General features: G+C 38.7%; 1 pseudogene; it reads left to right on the top strand.

The window, feature by feature from the left end:
• Positions 1-9,441: 9,441 nt before the first annotated feature.
• On the top strand, positions 9,442-10,669 carry LOC706526 (phosphoglycerate mutase 1-like; annotated as a pseudogene).
• The last annotated feature ends 846 nt before the right edge of the window (positions 10,670-11,515 follow it).

Raw genomic sequence — 11,515 nt, 5'->3', positions numbered from 1 at the left:
GCGGAGCAGGGGAGGTGGGAACAAGGCTTGCAGACGCCTGCCTGTCGGGTAGCAGATTTGGGGATCATAAGTCAGGGGACAGTGAGATGAGGGACAAATCAAATAAGCGGGCCAAATCCTGAAATGTGAAAGGCTGTGGTCAGAGAGAGGAGTTTTGGATTATGAAATAAGACTAGAGAAATTCCTGCTACTGACAACACTGAGGATGCAGACAGGAGAGAGGAACCTACCGAACATTTTAAGATTAAAATCCTCTGATTATTCACCCAATAACCATTATGTAGCAGGCAGTGTTTTGGTGATAGAACATTAGATAAGAAATAGATCCTGACATTTAGGGTCATCCAACTAAATGGGGTATTAGCATCTAGAGAAGCATTTTACATCAATGTTCCCTCATCCTTCATCCACCTGCAGAAGTGTTGTTATTATCCGCAACTAAATGGGGTATTAGCGTCTAGAGAAGCATTTTACATCAATGTTCCCTCATCCTTCATCTACCTGCAGAAGTGTTGTTGTTATCTACACTTTAGAGATGAGGAAACTAAGACTTAGGGGAGTTAAATTAAATGCCTAGAGTCAAGCAACTGGTTAAATGTCAAACCCTCTAGGAGTCAAACCCAATTCTGCTTTTTAACAAATTATTCTTTCTGTTATTGCTTTCCCAGCAAGAACACTTCTTGAAATGAAAAACAAAAGCAGCATTAGATGCTGATATCAGGCCTAATAGTTGTACACGTAGAAGAGATAAGATTAGAATCAAAAAATAAGTGGGCAGAAAAAATTCAAGTACTAATAATGGGGCAAGTGACAAAAGATACCATATTCTCTGAAATTTTAATAACTTTAAGTAATTGAGAAATGTTAAGATGATCAAAGAAGACATGAATAAAATTGTCACTTAAATAAAATAAATGTTCTAAGAAATTAAGGAAAAGAAAACATTGTGGATAGTATTTCCTGATACTTGACATTCAAGAAGCAGATGCAAATTGCTAAATGTTTCCTTTATCACTTACGATCCAGCACATACACTGTGACTTCTATTATAATCAGAGGACATGCTGGGCCCTGGAGATGAAAAGGTGATGTTTGGGGTGTAGAGTGTGAATGTTAAATTTCCCCCTAAGGAAAGCCCACTGGTTATCTAATTAAGCCTGTGAACATCCGCTCCCCAAAATGCACAAATATAATTTGTAACCCCTGGAGTTTACAAGATATTCTTTCTATCTTCCTGAAAAAGTGGTGTGTTAGAACAAGTCACTTTGTTGATGCCCTAAAAGTCAAAAGTCTGTGACCAATATGCGTGTTAGAATATTTTAGTATATAATATTTTCAAAAGAAAAAATGTGGATTCAAGAATATTTTTCACTCATTAGAGAGGCTATGTTTTCTGCCAACGAACATAGAGAGGAAAGAAGTTTTGCTTGACAGAGAAGGTTTAAGCAAGAGAAACATCCTGTACTAATGATTATGAATTCATCTCTACTTCTGCATGTAGTATTTTATTTAATCTGCAGATAATTGTTTTATGTAATATGAATTCTGAAGAAATTAAGTCCTGGAAGGGTGACTAAAATTTGAAACAAATGAGCAAATGACCTATATATGTTTCTTTGTTTATGTGTAGATTTCCTTTGCTGGATAACTGATTACCATAAACTTAGAGGCTTAAATAGCCTATTTTATATTCTCATATTTTCTACGTATCAAGCATCTGACTATGGCTTAACTGGGTCCTCTAATGGAGTCTTACAGATGGCAATTAATGCGTTAGGTGGGGCTGAAATCTCATCTAAGGCTTGGGATTCTAGACTCACATAAATGTTGTCAGAATTCATTTCCTGGAAGCTGTAGAGTTCATTTTGGCTTCTTTTAAGCTGCAGTGGAAAGTCTCTACTGCTTTGAGTTTCTGACGTCAGGAAAGGAAGCCCTTTTTAAAAAGATTCACTTGCATCGATCAGGTCCACCCAAGATTATCTTTCTTAGATTGATTAAAAACCAAATGATTTGGCATCCTGCACCTTGTAGTGCCTCCACTTTTGCTGTATCCTGTGCATAATCACAAGAGTAACATTGCATGGTGTTCTCAGGACCCCACGCCAACCCAGCTGGGTACACCTTCCTGGGCAGGGGAGTCCACAAGGGTGTGACTCACAGGGGAGCATTCAAGAATTACACCCACAAAAATGTTTATCCACAGAGAGACCTGACCAATGTAGTAGCACAGCTTTTTAAAGAAAACCTTGCCCAGCATTTTGGGAGGCCGAGGAGGGTGGATCACCTGATGTCAGGAGTTCAAGATCAGCCTGACCAACTTGGTGAAAACCTGTCTCTACTGAAAATAGAACAATTAGCCTGGTGTGGTGGTGCATGCCTATAATCCAAGCTACTTGGGAGGCTGGTGCATACCTGTAATCCCAGCTACACAGGAGGCTGAGACAGAAGAATCACTTGAACACAGGAGGTGGAGGTTGCAGTGAGCTGAGAGCACACCATTGCACTCCAGCCTGGGAGACAAAAGCAAAACTGAAAAAACGCTCATCATCACTGGCCATCAGAGAAATGCAAATCAAAACCATAATGAGATACCATCTCACACCAGTTAGAATGGCAATCATTAAAAAGTCAGGAAACAACAGGTGCTGGAGAGGATGTGGAGAAATAGGAAGACTTTTACACTGTTGGTGGGATTGTAAACTAGTTCAACCATTGTGGAAGACAGTGTGGCGATTCCTCAAGGATGTCGAACTGGAAACATCATTTGATCCAGCCATCCCATTACTGGGTATATATCCAAAGGATTATAAATCATACTGCTATAAAGACACAGGCACATGTATGTTTATTGCGGCACTATTCACAATAGCAAAGACTTGGAACCAACCCAAATGTTCATCAATGATAGACTGGATTAAGAAAATGTGGCACATGTAGACCATGGAATACTATGCAGCCATAGAAAAGGATGAGTTCATGTGCTTTGTAGGGACATGGATGAAGCTGGAAACCATCATTCTGAGCAAACTGTCACAAGGGCAGAAAACCAGACACAGCATGTTCTCACTCATAATTGGGAATTGAACAATGAGAACACTTGGACACAGGAAGGGGAACATCACACACCAAGGCCTGTTGTGGGGTGGGGGAGGGGGGAAGGGATAGCATTAGGAGATATACCTAATGTAAATGACGAGTTAATGGGTGCAGCACACCAACAGGGCACATGTATACATATGTAACAAACCTGCACCTTAGAACTTAAAGTATAATAATAGTAATAAAAGAAAAGAAAAAGAAAACCTTAAAAAACAAAGAGAGGGAAATAAAGGCATTTTGGACTTGTAATTGCCATGCTTCGCAAAATTTCCTGTGACAACTTCTTCTTTTTATTTTTTATTAAGGGGGAAAGTATATACAATAAATTTCTCTTCGTTAGAATTTCTTTATTACACTTTCTCCCTTGTTAACTTTCCAATCTCTTTTGTCTCAAGAGTATTCCAGTTAAATGCTAAAATGCCTGCAATTTGGGGAAAATTAACAGATTTATTTTAAAATATTTTGTGATTGAATTTTCAAAAAATAAAAATAACTGAAAAAGGATGACAGTGTACACATAACTATACTTCTTTGCTGGTATACGATATAATTGAATTTTTTTCAATTTCGCTTTCATTCTAGGAGCTGGTTTCTTCTTTATCTACTTGTTACTTATCATGAAAGTAAATAATAGTTATAGAAGGGACTCATTCATCACTCAGCCATCTCTGTCATATCTCAACTGCTACAACAGTGGTATACTTCTACACATGCTATGAAAGAACCAGCGTAATCACTCTTTAAAGTCATTAGGGAGCCAACAAATAACAGTGAAGCACATTTTGGAAAACATTTGTTTTTCTTGCTCTAAACGCAGTATGTCCTCACATTTACTTTAAGTTCTGTCCTTGAATTAATTTCATTTATAATACATTTTAAAAATAAGAAAAACCTTGATGTCTGTCATTAAAAAACTTTTATTGATTTGTATGCATCTCACTTGGTGTTTTTGTAAACTACCATTGAAAAATCTTAAGATAATTACTGTATAATGGGGTAATTAATTAAAATAACAATAATAAAGACTAAAATTTCTAAATTAGTCTCAAACCATGTTAACCTTACTTTAATTCTCAAGCTTTAATTTCAAGCCAGAGAAGGAACTTAGAGGCATTGCATGTAAACTTCAATTTTGTGTGTGTGTGTTGTGTTTTGTTTTATTTTTTAGGAAGAAGAGTAGCCCAAAAGATGATGAATCTTTATTGAAATCATATAACAGTGATTTTGTAATCACATGACTGAGTTTTTAAATAATGTTGTCTCCTTTTGAACATTTTTTGAGATGCTAGAGAGAGGGGGTAAATGAAATTAGAAAGGACGAATAAAATGGAAATATTTAGGATACTTTTAAAGACACATAATTACTAAGTATTGTTTTAAAGGAAGAGAAGGTTGTTTATTCAGTGACAAAGAAATAGGACAGGAAGTCCTGGGGGAAATGGGACGTGGGAATCCCTAAGAGAATACTATATGTTTGTTCCATTTTGTAGCATGTAGGTAACATGATGTGGTGGCAAGACAATTTTTGTTTGTTTTCCCCTTTGTGTTTTAAGGGAGACAAATTTGGAGGAAGAGACATTATAGTCATTGATCTATTCATTCACTAAACATTTACTAAGCTACTGTTGTGTGATTAACACTGCGTTTTGTTTCAGTCTGAAGAATGTACATATTATTTTGGGGGAACTATTTGTTTTACAATTTTCATACACTTTACAAGCCAAAATATCACCTCATCTTGATAGTCGTAAACTGAGCACAGCTGTATGCATTATGTAAAGCTTAAACATTTTCAAATATATTAACCAAATTCAGTAGTATAGTTTCATTTACTACACCCACAAGGCATACTGTCTAACTAGTCTGGGAATAGTTTCACTTTTTATTTGAAATTCAACAGTTATTAAAACTGTTTTGGCTGGAGGACCAGCCAGTTGACCCAAGCTCAAAATCAGATCTCAGTAGGGAGACTATTTTCTTTATTCCAAGCCAGAATGAAAAGAATCTCGGCCAAGTGTCCACGTTAAAGGCAAAACTCAAACAAACAAAACCAATCACACTAAAAGGTGGTGCTGTATGATAGATGAATCTAAGGAGAACAAGCTTGAAAGAAAGATAAGCTGGTTCCAAATAAACAAGGGCAGAACATTATTTTCTATAAACAACATCTAGATTTCTATGTCACATGTTGGCCTGAAAATGCTAGAAATAATAATTTTATTTCAGTTTTAGCTGAAATATACTTTATAAGTGTGTGTACACTTAGAGACTTTAAATTACTGACCATTCTTGGCATTTCACACTTACTTTTATCTTCCCTGTACCTCAAAGAAATACAAGGAAGCCACCTTTTAAATGATAAGACAAGTCACCACTGTTTTCAAGGCATGAATCAAAATTTAGGAGAAAAACTTAGCCCCTGATAACTTTTATCAGAAATCATTTTATTAATTTGGATCTGCTTGAAAATAATCCTTACTGAATGTATACTATAAACTTTTATGTGGACGTTAATAAACAGAACATAAATGATGTAAAAGTCACAGTTTCAAAAGAAAGAAAGAAGAGAGAGACTTGGCTTTTTTTTTTTCCCCATTCCTAATTCTCCTGTTCTTTCAAGTTCCCTTATTTACTTTGAGATTGTTATATTTTTCTTCCATTCCCACTGCTCCTCATCTATGATGCTCCTTTCTCATTTTATTTGAGACTACTACAATGTGTTTCTAATGGTTCTATTGCACTCAGTCTGTGCACTCAGAAACTGGCAAAGAGAAGCACCCAAAAATAGAAGAAAACCCCCAATCATGGCACTTCACTTCACATGAACAAACTTCTTCATTTTCTGCCAAATGAAACCTGACTTCTCCGCCTGTCTTTCAGGCTTTCTACTGAAAACCCACCCCGCATTCTCATGTCTCGCCATTCCTTACCTAGAATGAGCTCTTCTCTGCCCTGTGCCTTCCAGCACCTGTGACTTTATTCTGATAGTCCTTTCTGCTTTTTATCTAGTTCTATGAGTCCAACTCAAATTCTGAATTCTCCTGGAATTTACTCTAATTTATTTTCCTTTCAGTACTTCCCTGTTCTCAGAATGAGCTGTTCTACCTTGGCGCACTCACATACTTGCTTCTGATGCTATGTGTCATGTGCAGAATTGTGTCCCAGGTATTTTTCCAAGTCTCCCTGGTTTCCTTAAACAGTGACAAGCTCTGTGAGGTGCAGGCTGCACTGGATCCAAGGCACTCCACGTGCAGCTCCCCAGCAGCCTGCAACCGGCATGGATTGCCCCGCACCCTCCCCTCCAAGCACAGTTTGGGAATGTCTCTTCATTTCTGTAAAGATTTTTTTTGAGATAAAATAAAATAAAAACCTGCGTGATAACTCGTGATATGTTGGAGAGAAATAAAGAGGCAGATGCGGCTGGAGATTACAAGGAAATGTCAGCATCTTATGTGGCAGGGTTTGATTTGGGGGACTATGGAGAGTAGATAGGATCGAGAGGAATAACAAAAGAATAAGGAATACTGTACCCACAGACCATAAACAGACAGGCAGGAAGACTGCACTATGCAGAAAAGAGGGGACGTTAGGAGTAGTTTTGGTTATTCATAAATCAGATAATATGTAGTTTTAGATTTACTATTTCAATTCTGGCCACATAGCTTAAATATACACTGAGATATACTGAAGGAGTCCATAAATCTAAGAAACGACTGAAACATTTAAATACCTAGATAAAAATACAGGCATGGAACAAATTGGGTGTTAAAAGTAATTGTTACCTAATTCACTTTTTTCAGATACAGTGCAATATTATGCTCAGTATCTGAAAAAGTTAATTAGGTAACAAATTAAAATATGCTTTAAGTGAATATATGTGCATTAGCTTAAAATATCTACCTTGTCCTAACTTCAGTGTGTTTTTAAAATGCAAAAATAAATATAATTTATTTGTATTTTTTATCTAAATACTTTTATTTTCATTACTTAATTTGCTTCTTTATGTTCCACCTCCCATGATAATGATTGAGAGTGTCTTATATAGACACGTGCAATACAACAAAAGTTACGGAAAATAGATGAAGCACTTGGAATACAGACAATACAATGAAATTGAGCTAAGATTGTTCCACAAAGGACTTATTATAAGGTTCTGAATCATAAGTTGGTAGAAGGATCAAAATACGGCTCTGACCTTTCTAGAGGCTGGAACAAAGAGGGAAGCATGATCATTAAAAAACTTACCAAGCATTCCTTATCAAGAACGTGGAAAAGGAAAAGAAAAAAGAAACAATAACTTACCAAACACTTTGACTAGGTTCTCTCATTCAGTCTTCACATACTCCACACAGTGGGCCTGTCTTTCCAACCCATGGCAGGGATCAGTGGTTTTTCTGGAGCTGTTATGGAGGTGATTAGTATGTCAGAGTAGCTTCCTCTTTGTCCTGCACGAAGGAGGGAACAGTTGCTCTCTTTTAAAATGAATCTTTTCTCCAAGCAGAATTCAAAAAGAAGTCAAAAAATTAAGAAATATGAAAAAAATAGATCTGAAGGTATTGGAGAGGTAAAAGACGGCCAAGGTTTGAGAGACAAAATCTCACAGAAAGTGAGCCCAGTGTTGAGGATGTAATCTCGGGATTACATCGAATCTAAGGATGTAATCTAGATTCACAAGATTAGGGATGTACTCTAAATTCACAAAAGTTAATGTAAATTTGGAAGACTGAGAAGCTGTAAATAAGGGTATTTTGCTCAGCGTCTGCTAAAGAAGGCCCTACTAACCTCCTTGCCAGGCTTTGGGTTGGGATCTCAAAGTGCTACAACCTAGGAGTGAAACTGCCTTTGCAAAAATTATGATAGTGAGGGAAATCTGACAGAAAAATTATGACAGTGAAATAAATCTGACATAACTGACTCTGTCTTGCTTCTAACCTCCAAGCTGCCTTTGTTCATTCCTGGGCATAAGCCAAGCTAACTATGGGAGGAATTTAGTTTATAATTTAACTTTAAAACAAAGATGATAACAGCTCCTTCCTGAAACTAACTCCTCCTTGCTCAGGTACCAAAACCACCTGTGTAAAACTAAAATTAGCAACAAGGTTAGAATTATAGTTCAGGAGTCCTGCAGCCAGAGGTTACAAGATTTGTAACCTTACCACTTGCTCCTGTAGATAACATCACTGTTGTAAAACCTAAGGTTGGTAATAGAAGTATTTTCTAGACCCTGCATTTTGATGGACTAGCTGGTGGTCCACCTGAACCAGTAACCAATACTAAGAAATGGGCTCATCTGGTCTTGTGACCCACCACCCAGGAACTGACTCAGCACAAGAAGACAGCTTTGACCCCCTATAATTTTATCCCTGACCCAACCAATCAGCATTCTCCATTCCCTAGCCTAATGCCTGCCAAACTATCCTTGATAAACCCTAGCCTCTGAGTTTTTGAATAGATTTATTTGAGTAATAATTACACCCGTCCTTTGACTTGGATAGCCCTGTGATTATTAAACTCTTTCTCTGCTGTAATAAGGCTGTCTCAGTGAGTTGACTTTATCTGTACAGTAGGCAAGAAGAGCCCATTGGGTAATAACAGGAAGAGCCCATTGGGTAATAACAGGAGCGACAGTAATTCATAAACAGACTGGTCATAGCAGGGATGGAAAACCAGCTTTGGATCATCTCAATATATGATTAGATCAAGGCCATATGGGATTACTACTCCCCTGGCTTCCTTCCAGAAGCAAATATAAGTCAATTTTAGAAGAAGATAATATTAATTTAAGGTTAACATTATTTTTATACTTATTCAAATACAATGTCTGGAACTGAAAGAGAAATAATCAATATATGAGGAGACAAAATAATGTGATACAAGATAATATGAAAAATAATGTTATTTTGCAAAGAAAAATAATAGACAATAGAAATAGGCAGGGAATGCAGATAATAGAGTTATCAGAGATAGGCTTTACTATAGCTATGAAAAATATATGCAAGGAAATAAAAGACAAGACTTTCCACAGAGAACTGGGAACTATAAAAGAAGTTATTTAAATTCTAGAACAGAAAAGATAATACAAATTTAGAATTCAGTGGATGAAGCTGGACAAAGATTAGATATAGACAAAGACATAAAATATCCAGAATAAAAAATGGAGAGGTAAAGATGAAAATACAGAAAATCAAATGGAAAACACAGAGAACACAGTGAAGTCTGAGGTCCCCGAAAAAGAGGTAAGAGAAAGCATGGAGCAGAAACAATATTTCTAGAGATAGTAAGTGGGAATTTTTTAAAAAGAGAAACTAATTTCAAATGAGTAAGTGTAAGATTGGCAATGGGGCAGTCGGTGCCGCATCCCCAGCCCGCAGCCATGGCCGCCTACAAACTGGTGCTGATCCTGCGGGGCTAGAGCGCATGGAACCTGGAGAACCGCTTTGGCTGCTGGTAGGACGCTGACCTGAGCCCGGCGGGCCACGAGGAGGCGAAGCGCGGCAGGCAGGCGCTGCGAGATGCTGGCTATGCGTTTGACATCTGCTTCGTCTCAGTACAGAAGAGAGCGATCTGGACCCTCTGGAGAGTGCTGGATGCCATTTATCAGATGTGGCTGCCAGTGGTGAGGACTTGGGACCTCAGTGAGCGGCACTATGGGGATCTAACCGGTCTCAATAAAGCAGAAATTGCTGCAAAGCATGGTGAGGCCCAGGTGAAGATTTGGAAGCGCTCCTATGATGTCCCACCACCGCCAATGGAGCCTGACCAGCCTTTCTACAGCAACATCAGTAAGGATCGCAGGTATGCAGACCTCACAGAAGATCAGCTACCCTCCTGTGAGAGTCTGAAGGACACTATTGCCAGAGCTCTGCCCTTCTGGAATGAAGAAATAGTTCCCCAGATCAAGAAGGGTAAACGTGTGCTGATTGCAGCCCATGGCAACAGCCTCCAGGGCATTGTCAAGCATCTGGAGGGTCTCTCTGAAGAGGCTATCATGGAGCTGAACCTGCTGACTGGTATTCCCATTATCTATGAATTGGACAAGAACTTGAAGCATATCAAGCCCATGCAGTTTCTGGGGGATGAAGAGATGGTGCGCAAAGCTATGGAAGCTGTGGCCGCCCAGGGCAAGGCCAAGAAGTGAAGGCCAGCTGGGGAGGATACTGTCCCCAGGAGCACCCTCCCTGCCCGTCTTGTCCCTCTGCCCCTCCCACCTGCACATGTCACACTGACCACATCTGTAGACATTTTGAGTTGTAGCTGCAGATGGGGACCAGTGGCTCCCATTTTCATTTTAGCCATTTTGTCTTCTGCACCCACTCCCTTCGTACAATCTAGTCAGAATAGCACTTCTAGAGCATAGGTTCTCAGCCCAAGCTGTGGAAAAGCCCCCCTTATCCAACAGAGTTTAAAGGTAGTAACTTGGGTTTTTGCGAGTTCTTTGTTTACTAAGGACTTGTGGGGAGGAACCATGCTAAGCCATGACCAATGAGGAGAAGCACCAGAGCCTGTCTGTCCCCAGGAGCCAGTCCTCTGCTCTTCTGCAGTCAGGCCACTGCCTGGGGGCTCTAGTCATTCCAGTGGAGGATGAATGTAACCTGCGTAGTGATGTGACAACTGTTTCCTCCCTGACCCTAGGGGACCTGGTTCTAGAAGTTTGGGATCAATCCTGAATTTAGTTATGTGTTACATTTACTTTTATTAAAAAAGCATAGTACATATAAATAATACAAAACAATAACGCTTCTGGGGTTTCTTGTGGTGGTTGAAATAGTCCCACATGTGGTCATCAGAAAATAAGCCATTCCTCATACCAGTGTGGAATCAGTTCCTCGACCTCTGAGGGGCAGGAGTGCTTCCTGCTGTGTGTGTGAGAATCCCTTCCTGCTTTGTTTCATGGCAGTGAAATGCCCTTTGGTCCTGTCCAAGTGTGTCTTTCACTGATTTCTGAATCATGTTCTAGTTGCTTGGCTCTGCCACATGGGTCCAGTGTTCACCTGAGCACCTGAGCATAACTGTACTAAATCCTTTTTCCAGATCAGTATAATAAAGGAGTGATGTGCAATAAAAAATAGATAAATAAATAAATAAAAAAGATTGGCAACTGTCCGCTTAACAAAAACAATGAAAGCCACAAAATGAGGAAATAATATATTTGAACTGCTGGGAGGAAGAAACACTTAAAAGAAAAACAAATACTCTCAACCCCAAATTCTATAACCAAAGAAGGTGATCATTATGATGATGAATACAGATTTAATGTACTCTCTATCAAAATCTCGACTTGCATTTTTTGCAGAAATTGACAAACTATATTAGTCAAATTTCTCCAGAAAAACAGAACTAGGCATATACATGAATTATAGAGGCTGAGATGTCCTGAATCGACAGCTGGAAAGCTAAAGACCCAGGACAGTTGATG

Source organism: Macaca mulatta, chromosome 3 (assembly GCF_049350105.2).
Source record: "Macaca mulatta isolate MMU2019108-1 chromosome 3, T2T-MMU8v2.0, whole genome shotgun sequence".
NCBI lineage: Eukaryota > Metazoa > Chordata > Mammalia > Primates > Cercopithecidae > Macaca > Macaca mulatta.
The sequence above is the reverse complement of the archived record's forward strand: the minus strand, read 5'-3'. Positions and strand labels throughout refer to the sequence as shown.